This window comes from Panicum virgatum, chromosome 4N (genome assembly GCF_016808335.1).
Source record: "Panicum virgatum strain AP13 chromosome 4N, P.virgatum_v5, whole genome shotgun sequence".
NCBI classification, from domain to species: domain Eukaryota; kingdom Viridiplantae; phylum Streptophyta; class Magnoliopsida; order Poales; family Poaceae; genus Panicum; species Panicum virgatum.
In genome coordinates this window covers 26,649,032-26,663,731 of record NC_053148.1, presented here as the reverse complement: position 1 = coordinate 26,663,731, position 14,700 = coordinate 26,649,032, and the positions used below count along the sequence as shown (strand labels likewise).

General features: G+C 40.7%; 1 non-coding gene across 1 annotated transcript; it reads right to left on the bottom strand.

Annotated features, from left to right (window-relative positions):
- Positions 1-3,602: 3,602 nt before the first annotated feature.
- LOC120671670 lies at positions 3,603-3,709 on the bottom strand. The gene has a single exon (XR_005673769.1). It is a non-coding gene; the product is annotated as a small nucleolar RNA R71 (small nucleolar RNA).
- Positions 3,710-14,700: the final 10,991 nt, after the last annotated feature.

The window sequence follows — 14,700 nt, the reverse complement described above, 5'->3', positions numbered from 1 at the left end:
AGAAAGGTCCTGCTTTTTGACCCTAAACTAAGAGCTAGCTTGGGGGAGGTTCCCTCCCCTAAGTCAACTGTATCCCTTTATTTGCTTTCAATAAAAATTGATAAAAACTTCCAAAAACAAAATAAAAATTTAATGCTTTATTTCCCTTTTCCATGATGCGCAGTAAGAATGTTTTAACTCCCTTTTGATAAGTTGAAAGGATGAGTTTTGCTTTGCTCTATCATGTCTGTTGTGCCTAGTTTGAAAATAAGAGTTCTCTTAAGTTTATATTCGTTGATTATAAAAAAATATGTTGCCAATAAACCTGAAAGTTCCATGGGTTGCATATGCTTGATCCGAGTCTAAGTTGTTGTGAGTTTAGATATGGTAAATAAGGTTATGCAAGCTTGTTCTAGTGATGCTTGAAGTCTGGAGTTGTTTCCGATAAAAAAATAAAAGGCAAGTTTCCCAGCGATATGCAATGTCCTACCAGAGTCACATGTCAGATTCCATGAAAAACCCTTATACATATGCTGCTTGATATTCTGTTGAGTTTTGTCGAATTGGGTGACCCTAGTAAGATACTCTTCATGCTTTCTCGATCATAAGCACGTACATGTCCCATCCATTTGTTATATTCCTACACTGGGAATTAGCACCACCATCCACTTCACATCTATAAATGCTCCATGTCTTGGTGATCTCTCTCATAGAATATTCCTGAAATAAAATAAAGTCAGATTATGGTTGCCCTAAAAAGAAGAGAAAAGATGGCATGCCAAAGAAGCATGACCCCAAAAAAAAGGAGAGAAAAAGGGGGTAACCATATCTCAAAAAAAGAAAAAAGAAAAAGAGAGAGAGACAGGGATGATTCGAGAAAGAAAAGCCATTACCTCAAGGAGTAAGCCATATTCATCCATCTATCCATCCATTCATACACTTGCACCTTTTGATCGAGATTGCATGACTTGTTTCTCTATGGATCCTCTCTTTGACTTTACAATAAATAGAATACAAGTGTGCTCTGTTCTTATCCTACGTTGAGGTCCACAAAGGCTTGTAGTAGTAGGGAAGATCAAAGGCAAACACTGCCCTGGTAAGGAAATACAAGATGAGTGCCTCGAGAGAGTTATCCTGGAGCTTTGCCATGTTTTCAAAAATCTTTCAAAAAAGTGTCTCCAGATGGATTGAGGATCTATGAACAAGTAAGTACTGCTTTATGCACCATTCTAACTCTCAACAACCCAAGACAAGGAGACAGCTAAAAAGCCCCATGAGGAAGTAAGGTAATTGAGCAAAGGTATGCTAACCAACTTATTTAAGCTTATAGATGAATCTCTTTGCTTCAGACTATGACATGATAGGTAAGGTATGAGTCAAAGTGATTTTCTGATCAACAACCTAATTTGTCCTACTTTGCTCAGGATGAGCAAAGGACAGCTTGGGGGAGCTTGTTGACGCTCACTAACGACCATTTTCAGGCGTCAACTTGATCAAAAAATCATGAGAATTTGCATTTCTTACACGCATCCTTATCCAATAAAGTTCCTAAATCATACTTTACCTTTTAGAATATGCAAGTTGTGTTTTCAAGCTAATATGCAGGTTACAAGCACACTTTGGCCCGACACAAAATCACAGAAAATATCAGAGCACCGATTCAGGCTCAAATGGACCAAGTGAAGCCCAAGAACTAAAGCGAACCCAGCTAGGGCAGGTCGTGCCTCAACTTTAGGACAAGGGGAGACCAAGACAAGCTCACTCCAGAAAGTTGGGGCGGTTGGCGGCACGGGCAGGCCGACCGACCTACCTGGTCGGCCAGCCAGGACCGTGGGCCCCACCGCCTCAACCAAGGCACGTGGCGCTTCCCTGTTGGCTCACAACGTCGGTTTGGGGTGCTGCGGCTGGTGGCTCCCTGCTATAAATACAAGGGGGGAGGGGTAGAGAATAGAACACACACACCACACACCTCTTCCTCTCTTGCATTCCTTCCATAGTCTTTAGGCTTAGTGGAGTTTAGGAGAAGTCTAGGAGTCATCGAGTCGCCGGAGTTGCTCGAGAGTCTGGTATGGGTTCATCTCTAGCTCTCTCTTGTAATATTCGATTGTTTGTAATAGAATTAGACTATGGTTACCGATATCTACTTGAAGTATATTCTGAGTTATCAAGTATATGCTTCTTGTCATGGTTGCATTATTATTCAATGCTTGCATTGCATGATCGCCCTGTGCTGGAGATGGCTAGTCTTTTGTTCTTAGAACTCTATCAACTGCTCCAGTATTCATATGATTGCTCTAGTGTGATGTCTGTCCATCCAGAGGGTGGGGGCTCCGCGCGGGACACTAGAGTATCCCTTACTAGTGTAGACATGGTGTCTAGATTAGCTAAGAGTTGCAGGATGTCAACTATACCCACAGTTTATAGAGGTAGCCGGCAGGTGGTGACAGCCCTGACCGTGCCTTTTAGTAATCCTCCACATTCGGTATGGGGGGTAGGAGGTACATACAGTCGCCGGGGTGTACGGGCTCCTCCCGTTACTTCGATAGCGATCTCTTTGTTGTGTAGTTTAATCTCTAACGAGCTAACTAATGAGAAAGTGTAGATATAGCTAGCCTAGCACAACTGACTCGAGCTCTGAATTTTACCTTGCTACCGGCCTAAAGTAACCTTTGTTCTTTTATCCAAGAGAGTAGTTTGTGTGTGTGTCACACTACCTCCTATCATGTTATTATCTTACCCCTATTTATGCATGAGAATATCCAATCTAGATAGAGCTCACCAACTGATCTATATATTCTCTCACTCATCGCCTTCCCTGTGGAAATATAAATGACACCCCGGTATACTCTCGGGTAAAATGCTACAGCGGTATTCCGTGCGCTTGCGGATCTATTCGTGGTTCATGAAATACTGCCGTCTCAAATTGGCGTCTGCGGGCATCATTGCTAGGTGACGTTGGTAGGTACCAACAAGCATTTTTAGCACCGTTGCCGGGGATGGCATAGAGTGAAATATATAGACAGATTTGTGAACAAAATCGAAATTGGTATTCGCTTGCTAAATAGGTTAACTTGGCTTTGTTTTCTTGTCTTCATTGATATGAAAACAGGGTAGTGTATGACCGATTTTGACTTGCCGAAAAACTTTCATTCCGATCCAGAGTCACTTTTGAGGAGGACGCGAGCTCATCTCGTATCACCTCGGAGATCACTCTCGGCAGTTGATCCAGTCATCGCATCGTCGTCAGCTCATAGAGGTATGGCCCAGAAGACACTCCGTGATTACTCTGCTCCGTCTGCTAGCCAAGTCCCGACCGGACCCGAGGTTGACACCGGAGGAGAAATTTTGAGATCAAGATGGGTCTCATTATGATGGTGCAGGCCAGCCCATTTTGTGGCAGGGCCAATGAGGATGCCAGCGCTCATCTCTAGCAGTTCCTGGAGCTCTGCAGAACTTTTGTTATCAAGGGTGTATCGCAAGATGCAATCCGGCTCTGTCTGTTTCTGTTTTCTCTCTTGGGGAGAGTGAAGCAATGGTTTTATGCTAACAAGGCTGCTGTGGATACTTGGGACAAATGTGCCAAGGCATTCCTCTCGAAGTTCTTCCCGACGGGCAAAACCAATGCTCTTCGTGGTCGGATTTCAAACTTCCAGCAGGCATCAAATGAGTCAATTCCGGAAGCTTGGGAGAGGCTTCAGGAGTATATTCTGACATGTCCACACCATGGAATGGATAATTGGCTCATTCTATAGAACTTCTACAACAGGTTGACACAGTCGTCCCGCGATAATGTGGTGTGGCGGAACCACCCAAAACTACTGGGCCCGGGTGCACTGATCTTTGTTGCTAAGCAACTCTGACCCAAATTGGCACTCACCGGTAGTTCCTCGAGTGAAGCCTCGATAAAAGCCACGCTATTCCAGGATCGCATAGACAACACTCACACGAAGGTGAGACGAGAGATTACAACATAGATCATCTCATACATCTCAGAGTTTGCAGCGGAAAGGAAATTTATTACAAACCATGTTCAGAGTAGCAAAGTACTACAGAAGTCCGAACTACACAAATTATTCATGTCTTATTATTGCAGCGGAAGGAGTAAACGACTACTAGCGAAAAGTGTGACGCATCGATAAAGCCCATACAAAAAGCGTCACTCAGTGGGAGGTTGGTCAGCACCAGCTGAAGGGCCATCCCACTCAACAGACCAGCCCGGAGGCAAGGTACACGGCCAAGTAAGACTCACAATCAGATCTTCGAAGTTAGTACCTGAAAATAGTGCCACAAGCAAGGCTGAGTATACTAATACTCAGCAAGACTTACCCGTCACCGGATATAACATAGTCCGATAACTAGACATGCATGGCTTTTTGGTTGGTGGGGCTTGTTTTGCCAAAAACACCACTAAGAGTTGATCCTTATTTTCAGAATTTAACTTTACCATATTCTAGTTGAATTAACCGTTCTAAGTTTGCATCTAACTCTATACAAACATGGTAGAGCAATCATTTAACCATATAGCAGTATTATCATCATCAAGTTGCACTTGTTACTCTATGTGACCGAAAATGTTAAGCAATCTCATGCCGTGAGAGGCGGACGATTTTGAATCTAATTTCAACCTGGCCAGGGGAACCTAACACACATGCATGGGGATCGACTTCGCTCCCGCCCACGCTACTGTTCCCCTTTCTTTCTAGTCCGTGGATCCGAGTCACCCTCCCCGACTACAGAGTCCGACCACTCTGCACCCGTATGTCCGGACAAAAATAAAACCTACTTCTACCAAGAGGGTGAATGGTCGTTCCACTCGCCGGTCCAATCAGGTACTTAAGCTTACCGATTACCATATTTCTCGGTATGTGGCTAGTACTTTCAAACGCTTAAGGAAATGAGCCACACACCGCGACCTTAACCATTTTCGACTACACCAGTGGGGTATCACAACTACACAACCCCGCCCGTTGTCCTTATATTTCAGCAGGAATTAAAGTCAGTCAACTCCTATAATCTCGCGAAAGACAGGAAACCTCTTGACTTCTACCGTACCTAGTTAGCGGGGCAACTAGTCGAGAAAAAAATCTGGATAACAAACATAGGTACCTAGGGATTATGCACCTAAAGTTTTCGATCAACTCCTAGAAAACGTAAATGCGCAATAAAATTATTACAATATATACAAATAGTTAGATGAATATAATGCGTAAAATAATGGGATTATGCACCGGGGCTTGCCTTCTTGGGCACTGTTCAAAAGTAGCCTTGGGCTCTTCCGAACATTGGTTCGGGTCTTCAGCAAATTCAGTTAGCAAATCAATTAGATTGGCTTGAGTTTCAGAATAATCCTTCTCAGATTCCGGCAGCAATTCATTCGTTCCGTCGATGAGAATACCCGCATCTATATGCAAATGCATGTTCATGAGTTGTGCTTAGAGTCCATTAACTTTAGATATTTCACTATAAGGTTGTAATCCAATAAAGCACAATTTTTGGTTAAAAAGTTTCTTATTTACATATTCTTGGGTAATTGTTTATAGAGTAGTAATTTTTCGTACTTAGCTCATAAAGCAAGGGTTTGCTGTTTTCCCATTTTATCAATGTGCAGAAAATGTACTTGTCCTAATTAATATTAGAGAAACAATGTAATGTTCATAACTGAAGTTATACATAGTTTCTGATGTTGAAATTTTTTACAAAAGGTAGTTCTCTGAACAAAGTGTTTACTGAACAAATTTCAGCTCATTTGGTGCAGTCAATTAAACATGAAAAATGAATTACACAGCCACAGCTAGAATAAAGATCTATTTATACAGAACTAACCATGCAAGTATTGGTACTCAAAATTTTACTGGTTGTTCCAGATATGTTTCTGAGCATACAGTAAATGTTTCATAATTTTCCTATGCTTAATCCAGAGCAAAAATTTATCCAAACTAAACCTACATTTATCAAGATCTAATTATACATAGAGTTTCAGGGTGTTTCTGGGTCTCAAAAGTTTACTAGAGCATTTCCTAAGCATGAATACGCTTCCGTAAAAATATCAGATTTTTTCTACAGCAGAATATTTAGTATTGCATTTACTTAACTCAGCATATACATAATTATTTGAGCTAGTTCTTGTTAAGTAAAACATCCTAAACTTTTTTTGTGGCTTCTATACAACAATAACATAGTTCTGTACAAGTTTCATGAATACATACATAGTACAACAACCAGAATAAAATAAACATCCTATACCTTGGATAATCATGGGTTAAATGTATCTCTGTTTCTACTCAGAATTTAGCTGTCAACCTTTATATACTGGTTCATCTATTCAATAAGAGGTGCTGCTACAAAATTCAGATTTTTCCAGATGCTAAAACTATTTATCATGATATAGTGTCACTATATATGGATTAAATCAAAACCTTAGTTAAACATTTGAAATGCATACCACAATTTTATGCTAACATTCTCATAGTACCTAGACCATACTGAGAAACTTTTAGCCTAACATCCTTAATGAAACATCATGTTCAAAATAATTAATCTAGGTCTAGCACCTCAACATTTATGTGTAACTTCTGTTCTACAAAGAATCTGATTTCCAAATATTGTTACCATGTTCAACTACCCAAGATTAGCACCTGGTACAAGTTTCATATTTTTCCAAGTAGTAGAACTATTTATCATGCACTATCACCATTAAACATAGCTTAAATCAAAACCTTAGATATACAGTTGAAATGGCTTCTAAACTTTTACAGTACTGTTATTTTATCATCTCAAGTGCACTGAAAAAGTTTCACCCAAAAATATACTATAGAACAGCAAGAACAAATACTTAGTATTTAACCTTAGATTAAACAAGCTTCAAGGAAACACCTAGTTATATTTGGTTTCTGGTCATCAAATTTTTATGCAAGACTCTATTCATAGAAGTGAATCTACCACCCAAAAATCAGAGGTAGCATTGCTCTAAAACATGAGATACATTTGTGAGCTATTTAATATAATCTTTAATATAGATTAAAATAGATGCAGAAACTGAAAATGCGAATGTAACAAAAGTTGTAGATTTCGTTCCAAGGATTCCAAAACAGTTGATTTTGCATTTTTACAATTTTTCTATGAATTATTATATATTTTACAAGTTCACTGTTTTGAAGTTCATGCACATTTTGCAGATTAGACCCTGGAATGTTTGTTTCTTTTAACTGGAGGTCCCTGGACGGAAGTACAGAACATGGGAGGTTTGGCACGGCGGTTCCCTGTGAGGAGAGTCGTCGGCGGCGAGGGGCAAGTGGGGGAAAGGGGAGAGGGGTTCACGCCGCACCTTTGGGTTCTCGTGGCTCGTCGGGAGAGGGTCGGAGGAAGCGGGTTCGCGAAGAGGGGTGGCCGGCGGTGGCTCTGGTCACCGGCGGCCATGCTCCGGTGAGGGAAGGAGGGAGCGGATGGGTCGGAGAGCTTCAGGAGGCCGAGGAGCTTCCATTCCAGGGGTCGGCTTGTGCAGAGGAAGGCCGGGGAGTGGTGTTCGGTGTTGGGCGGATCTCGCCGGCGCCAATGGAAGTCCGGCGATAGTTCTGGGCAATTCCGGCAGGCCAGCGTGGAGGGGGATGGGTGCGGGAGGTGCCGTATGGGGTGGAGGAGATCGTGCGCGGCTTGGATTGTAGAATGTGGGGGTGGAGGGGGTGGTTCCACGGTGGGCCGAGCTCTGCTCGCCGGCAATGGTCTGGGCGCGCGCGGGGTTGGGGCTCTGCCCTTTTATAGTCGCAGGAGGAGGGAGAGGGTTTCTTGGGGGCGGCACAGTAGGAGAAAGTGCCAACTGGGGCGGCTTAGCAGGGGGAGGTGCGTGGCTCAGGAGCTCGGCAATGGCCGTCGCCGTGGCGAGCGCACAGATGGCGGGGGCGCGTGGCGAGCTCAGATGGTGCCAAGAGGGGGCGGTTTTGGGAAAACCAGGGGCGCACGAGGTGGTTTCGTGTGTGGCGCAGTCAAGTGGCTGGGACAGGTGGCGCCGGCGGCCATCCTCGTGGCATGCGCACAGGGGAGGCGATGAGAGCGTGGCGAGCGAGAGCAGGGCTGTGGGTTTGCTTCGGGGTTAAGGGAAACGATGGACTGGACAAGTCGCGAGGGAAGTCAGCTGGCCAGGGTTAGGCTCGGCGCGTGGCCGGCCAGGTGGTAACGCCGGTGTACGGCTCCGGCCGTAGGCACAGTTCAGGGGAGGAGAGAGGTAGAAGATGAAGCTAGGGACTTGTTCATGATTTCTAAATTTTCGAGGGACTGCACTGTAAATAAATATTATCTCCTTCTTAATGGCCTCAAATGAAAAAGTGTTGAATACCATTTTTGTTAAGTTTTTTGAGATCTACAACTTTCGTGTTATGCATGTTTTCATTTGAGTAGTGGTTTAAGAGTTATTTAATTATTTAAAAAACTGCCATTTGAAGTATTTATCATTCCATGTGAATTTTGGCACTTTTACTCCTAGGCCTCAACTAGGTTTTTGTTTAACATGACATGGTGAATAAGTCTATTTATTTTCATATGCATGTTTGCATTGTTTTGAAAGTTATTTCAATTTCCTAACTACTAGAAATTGAACTCCTATTTATTTGATTTGTTTAAATTATGAATTAGCAAAAAATCTTTTTAAATTAAACTATGTGTCACAGAAATATGAGTGTGTCTTTTAACTACATTGTTATGACAAGTTTAGCTTGAAAGTTTTGAGAATATTAAAGGAACAAGTTTTCTATCCACACATACTCCTATACAAGGATGCATTAGTGTTTTGTATAAATCTTTGTTATCATAAGCCAATGGAATGTTTAACCTTTTGTTCGAATTTTTATTTTGTTTAAACTAGTAGCTCTTCATAAATCAAATAATGGTTCCATTGATCTTTGCATTTGAGGGCTTTCCAGTTTGGATTTGATTTGCATAGAAAGTTTATAGATCATAATGAAAGGTGTACTTTAGTCTGTTATTACCACTCATGTCAAGTCAAGTTTTAAAAGTGTACCAAACATTGTTTTTCAAGCTTATTGCACTCAAACACATACACACATACATTTACACACAGATTTGCAAAAGCAATTTGATGAGGTTTTATTTAAGCTTTCTTGGCTCATTTAAGTGTGAGGTTATGCTAATTGTCTTCTTGTGGCTAAATTGACACCAGAGGTGTCACAACCTACCCCCCTTAAGAAGAATCTCGTCCCGAGATTCAGGTAAATATGCTACGTGTGGACAGTGTGTGTGCCTTTGGTTGGTGAAACCAGAAAGTAGACATGATCACCAATTTCAAGTTGCAAAGGGTTTCTTCTTTTTATCAGAATAACTCATTTCGCTAGAGTGGGTAGCCTTAAGATTTTCTGGTATTATCTTCGCTGGTTATTCTTCCTCATTATCAAGTCTGGTCCAAATATTTAGTGGTCTTCGGTTTGCGACAAACTTAGAGGAGTTCGACACCTTTGACCATACGAGGCTTTAAAAAGTGCCATTTTCAAGCTTGCTTGATAGCTGGGTGAGAACTCTGCTAAAAACGGGCATTTGTCTTCATGGTTCTCATAATGAATGATGTAAGATCTTAGCATGTCTTTTAAGATTCGGTCCACTTTTCAGTTTGGCCGTCGGTTCCAGGATGATAAGTTGAACTTCAGATCAGTTTGGTACCAGGAGAAGATTGCAAGGGATTTCCCAAAGCCTGCTAAGAATTGAGCACCACTAATGGAAATAATTGTATGTGGTATGATATGTAGACCACAAAGTGATCAATATGAATACTGGCACACTTTTTGGTAGTATGAATAGTATGTAATTGAAGGAAAGGTGTAGGTTGTCAATAATGATCCATATGGAATCAAGCCTTGGAGAGATGCTTGGAAAACCAATCATGAAATCCTTATTCGGCAAAAGTTGGAGTGTAATGGCTATTCACAAGTGGTCTCGGTATAGCATTGTAAGATATACTTAGCGAGAAATTTTGCCTAGGGTCTTGATACATTTAGTTAATACCCATGTGATTGGAAAGCTTTGGAAAGAGGTGACCTATCAAGAATTGGTTTTCAGATATCACGATTCATTTGATCCACTATGAAGATTCGAACAATAAAACTCTATCCTTGTCGCAGCCAAGCATTTGGGTTTCTCCGATCTTTAAGAGAGCTTGTACTTGACGATTCTTTTGCAAAACAGATTTTGGGCAGTTGATAAAATTGAGCATAACTGATGAATCCAATGTCTAAAAATTCTCAAATTTTTACTGTAGGTTCCTAAGATAATTGTGATCATTTCCTCTAGTCAACTCCTACTCATAAACAGAGCTTAAGATAGTCAAATCCTTAAGTGTTTGCCTAAAGGTTGTCCCAGATTTCAGACTGAACAGAGGGCTAGTATTTTGATTATAAGTACCAAACCACTTGAAACAAAATTCTCAAAACTTTTCAGTAGCTTCTAGAATCAGTTATCCACAATATTCATGTTGAACGTTTTCTCAGGAAAAGCTTTTATGTGGGTCGAAAAATACATGTGGCCAGACTGCTACAAGTTGATAGAATTATAGGGGTTTACCAAAAGACTAAATTTTGTGGGTTACACTTCTCTAACAATTTTCAAATTTTTACAGCAGTAAGGATATTTGTTTTACTACATTTGGTTCCACAGGCTCAACTTATTTTGAGGTAGTTGATCAGGTCTAAAAATTTGGGTTTCTCTTCTGTACCTGGCGGTCCACTTATATCTGACAGCTTTCTAGTATGGAGATCTTATTCTTCGGCAGAAGCAAACTTTTCTCAAGACATTCTTGCTCAAGATGCTTTTATTTAATAGTTGGTACTTGTTTTGAGAAAGATGCATGATGTTTCAATGCCATGATATAGATGATACAATGGCCACTTATGATGCAGGTTTGTTGCATGCAATTAGGTGACGCACCCTTAGTATGCTTATGATGATGCAATACAAATATGAGATAACCATACTTTGATGAAGTGATGCATATGGTGTGATGCATTTGTCTACTGCTAGTTGGTTGATATGCGGGTCATGGTGTGTAATTGTTGATGCACATGGTTTAGATGCATGATGTGGCATATCTATTTGGTAGGATGATCATGCATGTAGGCATGCGGTGCTCAGGTTGCAATGCAGGTTAACTAATGGATGGTCATGCAAGTACTCGTAATTTTTGTTGAATCAAAATAGAACTCAAACAAATCAACACAGCATTCAGGTTGCGAAAAACAGATTGCCGAGGAGTCACTATCACTAACCAAGATACCAGCGTGCACCTAGTAGAACAATCGTGTTGCGGTAGCACACACGAGGCCCTAGGTTCTGTCGCGGCACCATTGGTCAGTGACGAACACCACGTCAAGGTAAAAATATAGCAACCCAATTAATGCTCGTGGCAAGAAGGAAGATGAGGAACCCGATTATATTCACAAATCCTTCCAGATGCATAAGTGGTTTAACCATGGAAATGCACTAACAATGCATCGGTAGTACTTTAGCTATATGTAATGCATGAATGTTGCAGTAATGATTATGCATGATATTCTAGCATTTTCGTGCACCATTTTTAGTTTTTAAAAGAACCATATGAGCAAGAAGGGCAAAGAGAATTTCTTCAACTTGTCCAAGTAAAAACACTTTTAGTCATTCATTTCGTTCGTCTTTGTATTGAGCTATTGATAACCAGCATCCAAAGGTTGATGGACAATGTGCTTCAAAAATATGGAAGGCTTAACACCAGAAAAAAAACAGTCCCTAACATTTGTATGATTCAAAGGATAGATGTGCAGAGGAGTAGAACTCGAAAGGCATGGTTAACCGAATGTGCAGGTAGCTGCAGGTTACGATAAAATTCATAACTCACGTTCCGTTCATCAAAATGCCTTGAAATTTTGAAAGAAGCTAGATAATTTCACTTGCTAAAACTTTGGTGGTCAACTTAGAGGCCAATTCCAAGAGTAAGATGGTCGAAAAATTCCATTACTACACCTCTGGTTTTCTAGACAGAGTCTCGGTATTTAGGGCATAACTCCTGCTATATATATCCAATGAAGCTGAAATTTTGTAGGCATGTAGCTTAGGAAATTCGGAACAACTTTGGTATTCAACCCCAAGGCTAAAACAATGGTTAAGATGGTTGAAATATTCAGTCTTTGCTTCTCTGTTCTGGCTGTTTTCAGCAGGCCGGCAATAGTATTTTGCCTATAACTTGGAGTATACTAATATTAAGAAGCTAAAAATTTGTGAGAATTTAGGTCATGAAATTTTGTGACCACTTTATTATTCAACTCACAGCCAAGAAGAGTCATCAACAAGGGTGAAAATTTCAGCAATAGTCCGTAGGGTATAAACTAGACAATGAGATTTCAATTGTACCGGAAGCAAGTTTAGAGTTTCATCACTCTAAATTGAGGGGTCCAAAAATTTTTGAAATTTTTCTAGGGCATTCCTAATATCATTGTGCACAATTTTTCTAGTCAAGGCTATGTCTATATCAAACCCTATGTTGGTCTTTTTCTTAAAAGTCTTCCTTACTGTATGTCCAAAAAATTAAGCGAACAGAGAGCTAGTGTTTTCTTCACCAAGGACAATATACTTGGTCAAAAATTCTCAAAATTTAACAGAAGCTTTATTGTTAAGTTTTCTACAAGTTTCATGTTTAACTTTTCTGCATTAGAGGTTTTTTATTGGTGTAAAAAATTCAAATGGTAGAACTCTACGGCTACACAGAAAAACAGAGGAAACAAACTCTCTAGTGTTCTCTAATGTATAGCAATCCAAAAAATTTCAAATTTTTACAGAAGATGCCTAGGATACTGAGGAACATTTCATCTACTCATTGATAAGGCCAGTTCAGATCCTATCAAGGTGATATTCTCGAGGATTTGAAGTGATGTCAAACCAGAAAAACAGGTGGTCCAAAGAGTCAGTAATTTGATCATAGCTACCAATCCACTTGACAAAGATAATTCAAAATTTTACATTAGGTTCTTCATTAAGTTACTTACAACTTTTGATGAACGATTTTTGAAATGAGCAACTTAAGATGGTTGAAAAATTCAGTTTAGAGAGTCTGTTCCAAGTTAACAAATTTGTAGAAGGTTACTATAAATTTGAAAACACTAAGGTGGGAAGCTTAAAAAATTCTCACATTTTTACAGCAGCTTGGAATTTTACGTAGCTACATTAAATGTTACAATCCAAACTCGATTTGAGGTGATCTTCATATTTTAGAAATTCGAGGAAACCATAATCTCTAGATTTTTACAGATTACCTAGATTATCCTTAAGGATAGGTTCAAATCCTTTTTTATTGCGATTTCTTTGCACATTTCTTTGATGATGAATTAGAGATGAATGCAGATCCTAATCATCCTCACCAAAGAAAAGAACTGCCAAGTAATCTTGGTCTTACGCAAGTAGTTAGCGGTGGCTTACGTAATACGTCTCTCGCTATATAACTACTCGATATAACTATCTAGCCTAGGATTCGGTTTCGAGTTAGCGTACCAGCCGAAAATTAATAGCATATAAATGAACCTTCCATGCCAGCACTCACGAAAGTGTTCTCATACATTACCGATCACTATAGAATCGGTATCCATACAATTCCCGCCGTATGGACAACGTTAAGCATACGTCATCGAAATAACGTATTGACTGTAAACCGTCTTTGACGGGGAATTGAATTCCACTTTCGAACCATTACTCCCCATATAATCAACCGAGGGTTGGTATATGGGCAGCAGCTCAAGTAGGCCACTGCTTGATCTCCAGCGTTAGGCTCGCATCACCGACGGGAAGGTCAGACTCCCTCAGCTGACTGAGCAAGCATACCTCCGCGGCGACAAAGTAGTTGCAGAATTTAAATTATAGAATTTAAATACTGAAAATTAATGTGCTGGAAGTTAGCCATACAATATAAGCCACCTTATTATACCCATAAGATCCCCTAGGGCTTTACGTTCTAGACTTGTCCTTGGAGATCCTAAACTCTTTCAAAAACTTTAGTAGATTTGAAGTCAAGTTGTAATTTGTTGTTTTGAAAACCGAGGCTGCCATCTCTGGTAGGCTGTCTGCGAGCTCTGATGCCAGCTGTGGCGGAACCACCAAAAACTACTGGGCCCGGGTGCACTGATCTTTGTTGCTAAGCAACTCTGACCCAAATTGGCACTCACCGGTAGTTCCTCGAGTGAAGCCTTGATAAAAGCCATGCTATTCCAGGATCGCACAGACAACACTCACACGAAGGTGAGCCCAGAGATTACAACACAGATCATCTCATACATCTCAGAGTTTGCAGCAGAAAGGAAATTTATAACAAATCATATTCAGAGTAGCAAAGTACTACAGAAGTCCGAACTACACAAATTATTCATGTCTTATTATTGCAGCGGAAGGAGTAAACGACCACTAGCGAAAAGTCTGACGCATCGATAAAGCCAGTGCGAAAAGCATCACTCAGTGGGATGGTGGTCAGCACCAGCTGAAGGGCCATCCCACTCAACAGACCAGCCCGGAGGCAAGGTACACGGCCAAGTAAGACTCGCAATCAGATCTTCGAAGTTAGTACCTGAAAATAGTGCCACAAGCAAGGATGAGTATACTAATACTCAGTAAGACTTACCCGTCACCGGATATAACATAGTCCGATAACTAGACATGCAAGGCTTTTTGGTTGGTGGGGTTTGTTTTGCCAAAAATGCCACTAAGAGTTGA